Here is a 15,399-nt window from a genome sequence, read left to right on the forward strand (position 1 = left end):
TTTCATGTTATTCCATAATTCTTGGATGTTCTGTTCATGGTTTCTTAACTTCTCTGCATAAGCAACTCTACTTTCAAGAGTATATATTTTGACTTCATTATCTAAGGTTCTGTCTTCCAAGTGGTCTTGTCTGTTGGTGATGATTTCTATTGAATTTATACTTTGGTTTACTGATTCCTTCATTTTGAGGATTTTTGCTTCCCCCCCCCCATGATCTCTAACTCTTTATTGAAGTGGTTTTTCACTTCCTATATTTTTTTCTTTGACTTCACTCCTTATACTATCCTTTACTTCACATATAAATTTAACTATGTACAATCTGAACTTCTTCTTGGATATTTCTTCCACTGTGTTATCAGTGGCCTCTGTTGTTATAGCATCTTGGTTTATTTGAGGTGCTTTATTTCCTTGTTTTTTTTTTTTTTTCATATTGCTATTATGTTTTCCTATTTAGAAGTATTAATCTAAGGCAGAATAAATTCTACCTGTAGACCTATAGTGTCCCTGATGGTTTCCAATGCTTTGCCTTTAATGGTGAGACCAATATCAACAACACCTAGTGTACATAATATAGCCTTAAATCTAATAGCTCCCACTAAGGCTTCTACTGCTTTCTCCATTAAACCAAAAGGATGAGTTTAATAACTATCTATGGTAAAAGCAGAAAATTTGTTAAAATGGTTTATAATTTCAAATGGTGGATGAGAGAACAGAGGTAGTGTAGTATGTGATAATATACTACCAAATATGGTAGAGATATTAGTAAATTGAAAAATAAAATAAATCTTCCTGGAAAGTCGAACTGTCTTTGTCAGTATTCAACAGTTTCTCAGCCTTATGACTGATGTCTCTCAGGATCACCAAACCCAGATCAACCCTCGCAAACCCAGTCTTTATCCACCAATCTGGGCTTCAAACCTCAGGCTCAGCCATACTGTACTCCCAAGATCTCAATGCTGCTCCTACTTGCAGAGAGAACACTAGGGATACACTCATGCAAAAGAGCAACCCTGAGATGCAACAGCAAGACAAGGGCCACCAGCACTCTCAGCAGGAAGACACCAGGCTCCTCCAAGCCTGCAGGTCCCGCTGGGGTCCCCAGACAGAGGCTCTTGTGGTGGCAAATCTGCTGGCACCTGGGCCCCAGGCCCTGGCTGGTGTTCCAAAATGTATGCAGTCACATGCAACCAAACCTGGAGCCTCCCCCAAAGCACTCCTCTAGGCATTGGTAACAGCGGTAGTCATTGGCAGCAGGCAGCAGGTCATTAGCGGTGGTTGCTGCAGCAGCAGTTGAAACTGCAGCTGTCCAGGCAATGCCACCAGGCCATCTCCGGGGTTCAGCAGCAGTATCGGCTTCAGTTGCATCTGGGTAAACAGTGTCTTCTGTGGCAGCAGCACCCAGAAAGAAGACCACCAGGCAACCTTAGGCTGGCAGCAGGGGAATCAGAGGCAGAGCAATGGTGATATCAGTGCAGGGGGCAGTTGATTGACAGGAGACTTCCAGTTCAGCAGCAGTGACCATGGAGGTAGCATGGGAAGTAGTGTTGGAGGTAACCAAGGCCATGCCCAGAGAAGAGACTGCAACAGAGGCACCTCAGGGCCTGTAACATTTATTTTTAGTTAAGAAGAATGCATAAATTACCAGTGGTTTTATTGAATTTTTGCTGGTCTATTGGATTGCCAAGACACAATTTTTCAATCTTTATAAATTTTTTATATCCTGAATTTTTCATATTTAATATTATATATTAAAATATACTTGTACATTAAATCTATATCTCCCTTATGATTAATAGTGATGACATGTTTTGGGGCATTTGGGTATGTAATGCCTGTTAGATCTTTGGCAATTATTAACTTTTTAAATATGTATGTGTGTGTGTGTGTGTGTGTGTGTTTATACAAATATTAGAAATAATTGATTAAACAGATTCCAAACATTTTCTCTTATTCAGTAACTTTAGTTTTCAATATCCCTTGTGAACAAAATGTTGTCTTTCTATAAATAGAAAATAATCTTAATAAAAATCTAACTAATCAATCTTTTCATTATTACTGTTTTCTTTCTTCTTTTGGTCTTGATTAGAGTTTTCTTGTCACAAGATAGATCATTTGAATATTTTATGTTTTCTTTTGGAAGAGATTCTTTACAAGTTAATTTTTGTTTATTTATAGTATAAGGAATAAATATCAAAAATCACTTTAGCTCTATCAAGCACTATTTATTGAAAAGTTCTTCATTTTACTCACTGAATTGCAATAATGTCTTTATCACAAATTTGGCAATATATGGGGCAGTAAAATTCTGTTTTTTTAATTATTATCCAATGGTATATCCTTGCACACTATTATACTTCCTTAAATAGTGTAGAATTAGAGTAAATCATGATACCTTACTTTATCCTTTTTCTTAATGAAATTGAAAAGAATGCATAAATTCTTTTTTAATTGCCTAACTATTTTACATATTTTAGGCCCATTATGTGTGTGTGTGTGTGTGTATTTGTGTATACTGTGACAAAATGATTTCTACACACACATACATCCAGACTATTTTTAATTGAAATTGCATAGAATAAATATGCCCATTAAAAGGGAACTAAAACCATAACAATACTGACTCTTCCAACCCATGAACTTGGAGTATCAGTGCAATTACTTATGTTGTCATTACTTTCTCACAGAAAATCTTTATTTCAGAAGAAATGTCTTGCAAAACTTTTGTTAGATTTTTTCCCTAGGCATTTGATAGTTTTTGATGTACTTCTTTATATCTTCATTTCCTAAATTTTGTCACTAGAAATTGAAAAGTATTTATTGTTTTCAGCTTGTTGAGGTATAACTGATATACACTGAAGGACAAGTATAGTGGGTGCAATTTGATGTGTTTTGACATATACACGTACCATTAAATTACCTTCAAAATAATGAACACATACTTCCTGCCCCAAAATTTTCTTGTGTCCTTTGTCTTTTATGAATGCTGGTTCCATGACAGTTCAGTATTAAAACCTTGCTTGTACTTCTTGGGCTCTGCCTTGCTCATGAGCCAGATAGCTGTTACTGTGAGTACTATAGATCACAATTCAATTCCCTAAGTCTGCTATGCTCTCTTAGCTTAATTTCACGTTTTATGCAGGTCATGAATTAACCAGGAATTATGCCTATTTTACACACAAAATTAAAATATATTCTTCTACAGTTTTCTCTGTTCTAAGATTTACTCTGTTCTTTATAGCTGTAGGAAGATAGGTTTTGCTTAGAGTTTGGGAGGTCCAATCTCTTATTTTTCATACTGCGAATCCAGTGACACAAATCTTAGGCCTACTGATATTACCCCACAGTTCTCTGAGTCTATTCACTTTTTAAAAATATATTTCTAGGGGCTGGGGCTGTAGCTCAGGGGTAGACCACTTGCCTACCACTTGTGAGTCACAGGGTTCGATACTCAGCACCACAGAAAAATAAAATAAAGGTATTGTGTCCATCTACAATATATATATATATATATATATATATATATATATATATATATATACACATATATATATATATATATATATATACATATATATATATATATCATACATTATCTCCAGATTAGTTAATTTCTATTGTCCTATCCTCAAGTAACTTACTCGTTTCTCTAATATTTCCATCCTTCTATTGAGCTTCGGTGATTTTTCATATATCACTTGTATTTCAGTTATAAAATTTCTAGGCTCCAGAAATAACTATGTGTATAAATAAAAACAAAATTCATGAATAATCAAAAGATGGATCTCACAAATGTCAAATAAAATAAACTACAGAGACATTTGATAAAAGAGTAAAAATTTAGTAGCATAGACTTAAAAATTTATTAAAACAAAAATGTTAGTTGTATTGTAGAAACTAAAAGCCAAAAATATCAAATTCTGTACCATGGTGGTAAACTGGCACAGTGGAAAGGTAGTAGGGATTTTTCTAAAATATGTAGTATCTAGTTTCTCCAAGTAGAAGTAGAAAATCTGAGCATACTAATAATCATTGAGGAAATTAGAAAAGAAATCACAGCTTTAACGCTAAACAATAAATGTGGCTCAGAAAGTTTTCCAGATGGGTTTTATTTAAACCTTAAAGAAAAATTTACTATTGTCTCCATGAACTATTATGCAGCCACTAAAAAAGATATGATGCTTCCAAGTTAGTTTCATCCAACTTACAAATCTTCACTACCCATACTTGATAATTAGGACACCCCAAATTAATAACTGATTCACTTATGAATAAAGAATCAAACACACAAATATCTGCTAATAAATTTCACATATGTCAAAATAATAATGCATCAGAATGAAAAAAAAGAATTTTATAGAAACTGAATGTTTCCCAGATTAGTAATTTAGAAACCTACTTGACTGAATGACACATCAACAAAGAAACATAGGATCCTATCATTTGTCATTAAAATTATTTGACAAAATTTGGTGAACATTTTCATGTGAATTCTAAAGATGAATAGAAAAAATTTTAACAAATTCTACTTGCACAAACTAAAATCAAATCTGTAGAAGACTAGAGAGAAATTTAAGGGCAATTTTGTTAAAAATCTTGAAAGTTAAGATGCTTAAATATCACCAATACCACTCAATATAATTTTGGAATTTCTATCTAATCAAGTGAGAACAGAAAATGTTATATCATCTATAATTAAAATAGGACCAATAAAATAAATTCCATGCTAACATATATAATTACAGCTTTAAGAAATCAGGTCTTGTAACAAATCTTTAGAATAAACAAGAAAAATTGATGTCTCCAATAGAAGAATCTACATATCATTATGATTTCTGTATTATTATTATAGTCACTTCTGGTAGAATGGTGACAATAGTCACACAATAAGCAGCAATGACTTTTTTTAAAAAGATATCAAATCTATTAAATGGAAAAAACTCACGAAGACCAAAAATTATACTTAATGACTATAAAACAAAATTTAAGTGGAAACATGAGTATATTATGATTTAGGGTGAGGAAATACATTATCATTGAAGAGTCACCCCTTCCAAAATTAATTTAAATTGGTTCCCATTTTCTAGCTGTTTATTTCTTCCTTAAGAATACACTAGATTATCCAAAGAACAGGTATGAAGGCAGGAATTGATGTGAATATACTATGTATACAACCAGAGATATGAAAAACTGTACTCCATGTGTGTAATAAGAATTGTAATGCATTCTGCTGTCATATATAAATTTTAAAAAAAAAGAATACACTAGAAGCTGAGGCTGTAGCTCAGTGGTAAAGTGCTTGCCTCACATGTACGAGGCACTGGGTTCAATCCTCAGCACCACATAAAAATAAATAAAGACACTGTATGTTCATCTACAACTAAATAAATATTTTTTTAAAAAATAGTATATTAGAAAGTTATATAAAAGATACGAGACTGAAAGGAGAATATTTTACTAGATACTAATGCTTTGTATGGATTCAAAGTAAAAAATAAAAAAGAACTCACTCTGGAAAGGGCAATCTATAGATAAACAGATAAGTGTTTAAGCAGAGAATCCAGAGAAGATTAAGCATATAGATAAAGAAATAACAAATGGCAAGTGTGATATTTACATTTCATATCAAAAAGATGTTATAATAAAATATAGTGCTAGAATAATTATTTACACAACTGAAAGAAAATAAAATATCAATAATACAAAATGTAAGTAAAAGAAATTTCATATAATTTAAAATTGAACTATATATCCATAAAACTTTATAAAATAAATTTACAGGGGTATTCTGATAATCTTAAGATGCATTGAAAATAAAGGATCAGAGTATAATTTCTGTGGATTGGTACCCAGAATTATCCTGGAAGGAGTGATATTAAATTCCATGAAGATATTAAATGACAAAAGATATATATCAAAAGAACTATAATAGCCTGTGATAATATATGCACCTGTATTATATTTACATCTTGTTCTAACAAAACAGTTGGTGAAAAGAAAACAAATTCTTCTAATAGAAAAAAAGGGGGGAAGCAATTTGAATAGACACTTCATAGTTTTTATATGGTATTTCCTAATTACAAGATGGTATTTCCCCATCATCTCTATAAGACTAACTTTGTGTGTAGGAGCTTAAATTCTATTCAATATTCTAAAATTTAGGGAAAAAATATCACTTAGTATAAATGATTTTTTTCAAAACTTTTCAATTATTCAAGTGGCCAAAAGAAAAATTACAAAACAATACTAAAGTTGTGAACAATGGGATAAATCCATACAGTGGCAAAAGCTCATAACATACAGGTAACTGTTTCTGAGAAATGTGTATTATATATGAATATGTATTATATATGACTAATGACTTATTTATTGGGTAAATTATCTTTCAATATCTTCATTTCATGGAAACTTACTTTTGGGAAAGCTTGCATGTTACAAAATAATCATAAAGCTGAGGTAATACTAAGGAAAGCCAGGCATATTACCCATCGAGATGAAAAACATTAACTATCCTTGAACTGAAAGAGATCAAAAAATGACATCACAAACATTATTTTTAAGATTCTGACTCTTATAACAATAATTGAAAGTAGGATGTTTATTTAAAAATATATTGCAGACAACCAAGAAATGGCAGTGGTAGAAGAAAACTACTGTCTTAGTGAACAACATCTGTATTTCATTAAGTCTGAAAACCTAAGACTTGAATGAAGCATATTGGTTATTACTGAAGATGCAGTCGGTGTTTCTAAATAAGTAAAGGTCAGACCCTAGAGACATTTTCAGATGTAAGAACTTCCTCTGTGGTTGCATCCAGATAGCTCTCATTCTCACATTCCGAGCTCACCAATTAATATCTAATATAGGACAGACTGATAAAAACATTAGTTTGTGCATGTGTTGCTTTCCCTTTAAAGTTAGCTTTGAACTTTATACCAAGGTCAGGAAGAATTCCTAAATTCACACCTTTGTTCCAACAGGTAGACTCGCCTTCTTTCCTGGAACACACTCTGCAAAGATCCTGGCGTCTTCCTCTAAAAATCAGGTATTTATCATTTTTAAGATATAAATCTATTTTATTCAAGGTCTAGGATTTTTTAATTTTTCTGTAAAGTTGGGTTAAAATGAATTGAATCAATTAGACAAAAACATTTATGTATAAGAGTATGGATTTAGGTAAATGAAGTATCACCAGAAAGATGACAAACAAGAATAGACTTAATTATCTTGTACTTTCTTATAACAAAAACATTAGGAATAAGGCTATCAGAAAAAAAAATGGAAATAAACACAATACCTATATGGACACATAGTTGAAGAAATTAAACAAACCCTAAAATTCTACTGGGAAACTTCAGAAAACACACTATTAGAAACACTCTTGAATACACCAAGTGGCCCTGGACAAGTTTTGTGTTTAAACATTCTTGAAGCTCCTTTAGAAACACCTTTAGATTTCTTTCTGAGGTATATTTAATATATAAATTATTCAGTTTGGTGTAAAAGTCAAGTTTTGGGGATCTAAAAGTGTGTAGGAGAACCTGAGAAGTTATTGTGGCCATAGTAATGTTATTAAAACATGGCTCCTGTACTGAGAGTTTAATAATCGTGAAGAAACAGCAACATCAGCAAAACAGAAGGTGATGAGGACTGGGTGGAAGAAAGTGGAACAAAGCAAGGAGAGGCGATGGGAAGAAAAGATGGCTTCTTACTGAAATATTTATGAATTTTTTATAAAAGAGTTAGCAGCTTAGTTGAGATGCTGTCCCAAAATAAAAACAAAAAGGGGTGGGGATGTAGCTCAGTGTAAAGCACTTCTGGGTTAAATCAACAACAACAACAAAAATAGAGGTATAATTTAAGTCATATCTTAATTATCTGATGATGGAACAACATAGATAACACACACACACACACACACACACACACACAATGATCTTTCCTGGAAGCATTAAGGTCTCTAACAATAGATCATAATGGAAGAGTAATGAAGCACATTTTGGAAGACAGAACAAGATGCTATGGGACAGAATTTCTGCAAAGAGCTTTCTCATATTAGACATTTTAAAGGAAACTTTTCTTTTATTCACTATGAAGTAACTACTAAATAATTCCACATGTATTATCAATTTGTAAATTTTGAGTTTTAAAATGTTTAATTTGAATTGCAGTCCCAAAATGATACACCATTAACAACTCATTTTCTAAATCTTTGTACACTTAAAAGATCATCTGTTCTAAAAGATTTTCTCCAATGTTTTTTTTTTTTTTTTGAGGGGGGTGGAGTGGGGGTGGTAAGCGGGGATTAAACTCGGGGCACTCAACCACCAAGTCACATCCCCAGTCCTATTTTTGTGTTTTATTTAGAAACAGGGTCTCACTGAGTTGCTTAGCATCTCGCTTTTGCTGAGGCTGCCTTTGAACTTGCAATTCTCCTACCTCAGCCTCCCAAGCCCCTGGGATTACAGACATGCATGCCTGGTGATTTTCTCCAATTTGAAAGAAACTATACACTGTGTCCTTTAGTGACTGATGGTGTTTCTGTGGTCCATGAATTTATAATAAAGATTTTTTTTGTTTCCTTCAATACATTTTTGTTTTTCAGAGATGAGAGCGGAAAGGGTGATTTACACTGAGTTGCAAATTCAGTCTCTCTCCCAGCTGCAGAGGACACCTGAAATATCTGAAACCCCAGAAAATGCCTGTTGGGAACATTCAGGTTTATGGATTTCTCATACATTTTAAATTATTTTACTTTGCATTTAAAACAATGTCTGTGATATGTCTTTAATCCAGCACTGCAAATAAACAAACTTTTGCAAGCAAACATAACTATCATCTTTCTAGCCTTAAACTATTCTCTGAATAGGGATTTTGATTTAAAAAAATTATACAATGTCTACTATGACCTTAGCTATAGTTATTGAATAAAGACAGTTTAAGTAGGCAAATATATTTTATAAAAAGATTAAAAATATTTTATATAACATTCTTTTCAAGGTAATGGTCAAAATAATTAATAATTTAAGAAGTGAAAATTAAATCTATCATATATCCTGTGAATTCATGATAATTTCTTTTAGTTTTGGAATTGTGCCTAGCATTATCAAGTATATAAAGCACATTTTTCACTCAACATTTTGCCATTATTATGTTTCCTTTTACTACTACAGTTTCAATTTCATCTCTTAATAGTCGCATGTTTTTTTGCATTTGAAAAATAGCATCATTAGAAGTATTTGCTTTACCAATAAAAATTAAAAGGGAGTGTTCGCTTTCATATTTTAACTGGCATAAATAGCACAGGGATAATGTACACTTTGTGCAACTAACTTTTTAATATGTGAATATTAAATTAATTCTTTAGGCTAGATTCTCAATAATATCTAAATATGTAAACATGTAAATGTATGAACAATTTTCCTCAAGATGAGGCAACTGAAAACCTCTAACGGCCTCAATGACTGTGAATGAAAATGAACATTCTGCTGGTACAGATCATACAGTTGGTGTTCCGCATTTGATCTACAATAGAGTTAATAGTACAAACCATAGAAAATATGTTTTTAAATGTATTTTCCTTCTGATTATTAAAGTTTGATTGGTGTTTAAAATTTTAAAACCTTAGCTTATTTTTTTCTTCATCTGTTTTACAACTCTATGTCTGCAAATCAGACTGACAAATAAATTATCTTAAAATAGAGATCTTATGGTGGGGATGAGAAAGGAGGAAATACTCATATTAATAATTGTAGTCTCCAACAAAATTACTTAAATACTTGTATGTACTGAATGGGTAGATTAAACCAAGTATAAAGAGTAAAAATACCACCTGGCTATGATTTTCCATTGCTTCCACTCCAAGAATCCAAAAAAGAAAGAAGCATAAAAAAGACCAGATTTCAAAGATCAATGATATCAAGTGCTATTCATAAAATCATCAAGATTGTGATAGATAGATCATTAAGTATTATTCTTAGTGACATGCTGGAGAGCAGTTCTCATAGTGGAAGGAATAGAATCCAAAAATGGAGATGATGAAGGAAACAAAGGGATGGAGAAATAGGAGTCAGTGAATTAAAACTATTATTTCAACAATTTCTAAAGACGGGTATTTGGGAAAGAGTCTGATAGCTAAAGAATGTAGGGAGAAAGGGAAGTTGGTTGCTTATTTTATTGTTTTAATTTGAATAATTTTTAAGTCATGAGAAGGAGTTACCTTAAATTGGAGGACTAGCCATGTCCTGGTAAATGGAAAAAGATTTTCAGAATATAGCAAAGTATTCTATTATGTAATAGAAAATACTGGTATATTTGAATGTATCAAAGTTTATGTAACAAAATTTTTAAAAAAACAAGCAGAAGGAAAAAATATACAAGTAGATCTGCCAAGGGACAGATACATTGAATACTTTAAAGTCTCACCAAAATAACAAATATTTATAACATAAAAAGCCCCAATGTGGAAAGTATGCCAGCAGATAATTTATAGAAAAAAAGAAATACACAGTCACTAAGAAAAGGGTTCAAATTTAATTGCTGAAGAAAAGGTAAACTAAAACTGTAAATACAATAACTTCAAACTTGATTGTAACATCATAGGAAAAAACAGTTATCTGAATATTCAAAAAGAATTGTCAAATAAATTGTTGTATATTATGAGTAATTAATATTATGTAATCAACTTACAAATCCTTTTTCAAAATTTAATAATTTTTGAAAACATTGAAATATATTTCAAATATGTAAAACAGACACAGCAAAGGTAATAAAATAAAATGCTAGTGGCATGGTTTCTAAGTTGGATTCATTAGTAACTGGATTTATTTGTTTTTCATCATATCTCAAATTTTCAAATGTCAAAAATTATTCCACATACCTTTACAGTATTTTATTTTAAAAGAAAAATCTTTTCATTTTTGTATCTGATATTAAAAATAATATTAAAATGAGGAAGCCCAGAACAGTTTCACATAATAAATTCACAGATGTGAAAATCATGCTATCACAAAAGACTCAAAAATCTCTTGGAATTCGACTGTGAAACAGTAAAAAACTGACTAAACATATAGAAGCTAGTATTGAGCAACTTCCTCATCTCTCTCTAATAGGTTTTTCTTCCCTGTTGTCTTCATGGAAATTAATTGTAGTGGTTCCATGGTTCATCTCCTTGGGCCTCCTTGCATCTGTTGGAATCTTAGCCACAAAGCGTAAGTCTGCATAATAGGGAAAATGCTGGCTTGCTCACTATTCATGGAAGGAGTCTCTTTAAAATAATCTATTTGTATTTTGATTTTATTTCCTGAGCACTAATTGTATTCCAGCTATGTTTTCTGTATTATAGATTATTTTAAGAGCCATATCCAATTATTACCATGCCCTTATCTTGAACCATGCCTTTATCCTTAGATTTATTCATACTGTCTCATCTATCTGATTATAGTTTCTTTCTTTCCCCAGCTGTTACTCTTTGTCTTACATTTAACTGCACACCAGGATTACTTCTGAGAAATCTTGTTCAGGGTTTTCTTAACCAGAATCAGTTATTTAGCATTGGGTATGTAGTTCTGCAGTATATTGCTTTCCCATCATGCATGAGGTCCTTGGTTGGATCCTCGGCAGCATACCCACAAGCAAAAACAATTTTCAATAATCCGTACTCCCTGGGCATGGTGGTACAAGCCTGAAATTCCAGCTACGTGGGAGAATTGGGGAGAAAGATCAAAAAAATTTTTGACTAATCTAGGCATTTTAACAAGACTGTCTCAAAATAAAAGTTAAAAAGGGCTGGGGTGTAGCTCAGTGGTAGAGCACTTACCTAGCATGCATGAGGCTCTGAATTCAATGACCAGTACTGTCAAAACACATGCACGCATTCATACACACACACACACACACACACACACACAAATCTGTGCTGTTACTTAGCATGTTAATCTTCTTATGAAATTTGTACTATTTTTAAATTTGTGTATGCCTCTCCAATTTGAGTGTGCCATTAAATGATCATCAATAATGTATTAATATTAGTATTCCCATAACAAATGAAATGTTTTGTGCAAGAGCAAATTTATTTTAATTTAAAGGAGAGAAACCAAATTGATACTTAAATTTGTTCTTCAGTAGCAGAGAGATATTCAGGAAATCTCACCTCCAGCCAAGAAATAGAAACAGATCCGAAGGGGTTGATTTCAGGAAATCTGTGGAGTAAACAGTCATCAACAAATGCTCAAGGTAATTTAGCAATAAAATCATGAGTTTTCCAAGAATTAAAAAAATAACTCAGTGTGTATACATGTTTGCATGTAAAATAATTAATGCATATGTAAATGAATGAATGAATATACACATATGACATGGTGTTAGACATTTGGGAACATGTCCACTAATAATCTACTTACTTATGAAAGTTACTGAAAATGCTGACATAGTAACAACTGTGCTATCAGGATTATAGTGTCATAATCTATACCTTGACATTATTGAAATTAGGAAGAGAGCAATTTAAATTGAGTGAATATATTTTTCCACCTAATTTATATATTACTTATTTTATTCCATGTTAAGGCTCCTTTTTAAAGTTACAAGTGCATTGATGGAAGACATTTAGAGAATCTAATTTTTTTTCTTTAGTTTGGAAATGTCGCCCTTGTGATGACAACTGGCACCAGCGTGGGAACAGCTGCTATTCTTTTTCTAAAAATTTGATTCCTTGGAGAGATTGTCAACTTCACTGTTCAACTTCACTTTCAAGTTTTCTTAAAGTAAATGCTGATGAAGAAATGGTAAAGACAATTATGCTTTTTAAATTTTAAATTCATCCCGAGAAACTTCTTAGTGTATAAACTCTCTCCTGAGATAACGGCATATGTGTGGGAACGGTAATGCCTACATCAGGTTTCACTATTTCTTAAATCTTTCCTCAAATCCTAGTGTAAAGTCACTAGTCCAAAGCATTTGCACAGTCTTTATTCATGGTTGTCTGTCTCTCTTGCCTCCCAGGTTACCACTTACTTAGCTTCCAGCACTCCTACTTCCTCACTCACTTCTTCCATGTTTCCCAATAAATTCCTTAAAGTACAATTCAGTGTGCTCCAAATAGTTTTGCTCTTCTCTGCTTAACCCTGCATAACATTCTCTAATAAACGCCTGTTTATTTTTCTAGTTTACTATAGAATCACTGTGCCTTGAAAATCTTTTTTGTTTCTCTTAATTCTATAGCAGTTCTCAATAGCACTGCCATTTTATTCTGTATTGGTAGCAATTACTTACTTAATTACTTTTCTCTTTTATAAAGCTTTGGTAACAAGTTTATTTCCTAATTTATCATGCCAAATACTCAGCACAGTGCCAGATTATTAAAATGTCTCCATAATGGTCATCTAATTAATAAATAAAGGGGGTTACTTGTTATCAGTGGGTAAACAAAAGTCCCAAATATATTACTATTTATTATAGTAATATAATTTCAGATAAAATGAAATGCTTAGTAATATAAAAAAATAAATTAATCTCCATACATGTAGCCAACCAAATTATCATACTTAATTTTTTTGCTCTCATTCTATCCAGGATTTTGTTAAAAAATTGTCAAAGATGCAATGTTACATGCACCAACAAAAGTTCTGGATCAGTTTACACTATAATAGCAGCCAATTGAAATGGACTTGGCTGGATGGCTCAGCTTTTACCTTGAACCAGTGAGTATCTTCATGCATTAGTTGCAAAGGAACAATATTAATTAATTACCTAGGGTGCATATGATAAGATTAAATTCCATTGATCATGATTCCATAATTAACAAAAAGAAAAAAAGAGAGGCTATTGTAGAAACATAGAAACATAAAATTAGCAGTGTGCTTAACAAGTTTATTCAAATAACCTCACTTGGTCTTATGGCTTTCATATTTTATATAAATAAAATACTGATTAGGTTGTTTAATTTGTACAAGATTATAAAACTAATATGTATCAGAGATAAGTAAAACATAGAGGTAGATCTAATATCAATAGTTTAGAAAATCAACAAAGTTATAAAGATCCTTATAAATTAAAAGACTATATCTAATGAGATCTCAAGCTCTTAAAAAAGAGAATTTTCAGATCTTTATGCAATATCTATCTTAAACTTTTAACTGAATGATAATTTTCTTTTACCAGCAGCATTTATAGTTAAGAAACACTCTAGCACTTAGTTCAGTTTCCAATATTTGTTTCCTAAATCCCCTCTATCATTATCAACTTCATCAGTATATGGACAGGGGATAGGTGTAAAAATATTGAACCAGCTACTTATCTATACATAATAAAAATCATATTCTTTTCAGGAAATTCTTCTTAATGTACCTTGATTTTTAAGTAATTCTTCCCACTTTGTATGAAACCTTATTCTGACTCTTTCAACTTACACAAAGCCAAATTTGACTACACAAATGAACACCAATAGTGTTTAATGTATAGGCCAATGAGGACTGATATCCTTGTGTAAACCAGTTGATTTTCCAAGTATAGATAGTTCTTATTTCTCTAAGTCATAATGATTATATGTGTACTAAGGCACTTTGGGGAGGACTCTGAGGCCAAAACAATTTTCATCATACTATTGAAACATCACTTTGTCTTTTCAAATTCATTCTTTCATGAGAACAAGTTGGAATACTCCTGAAGCTTATGATATATTAAGTCATAGCAAACTAAATGCTGAAACACATTTAAGAAGAATTTAGTTGGTTCTTATGATTCTAGACAAAAGATTTGCAAACATATAATGTCAGTGTTCTCACTATTTTTTGTTTTAGAAGATAAAATTATTCTTATATTAACACAAAATAAATGTAGTTATTATTTTTATGTATAAATAAGTGAATCTCTTAAAATTTGTCAGTTTTAATTTTTGATATTGCAAAAATGTATACATTATACTAAATAAACTTTTGAAAGTGTCACTCAATTTCAAGAGTTTAAAGGAGTCCTGAGAACAACATTTTGGGAACTTTTCTTATAATAGATATATTATTGATTTTCCTATCAAAATACTAACATACAGAATGTACTCAATTTGTTGTAGCATACCATTAATATAAATGTTTCACATTTGTCTAAGTACACATAGAGGATGATCAGAACTAAAGACATTTTCTATAATCCCGTTTCCATTAATTTGAAAGAAACAAATGTTCTCTAACCAAAACATAGCAGCCTTTTTTTTTTCTCTCCAAGTTGTTGTACAATTTTTATTAGATCCTAGAATTTTAAAAATGGAACCTGAGACTTTTTGCTAGCCTTATCATTGCCTAAATAAGACAACAGCATTTTAGAATTCCCTACTTTGCCACCTCCTTCTTTAACTTTTGAATGGAATTAACATTCTTTGTAATTTATGTATTAATAAATATACCAAAG

This window comes from Marmota monax, unplaced genomic scaffold, assembly GCF_021218885.2.
Source record: "Marmota monax isolate L192 unplaced genomic scaffold, Marmota_monax_Labrador192_F-V1.1 WCK01_AAM20220418_F8-fsc00314, whole genome shotgun sequence".
Taxonomy (NCBI): domain Eukaryota; kingdom Metazoa; phylum Chordata; class Mammalia; order Rodentia; family Sciuridae; genus Marmota; species Marmota monax.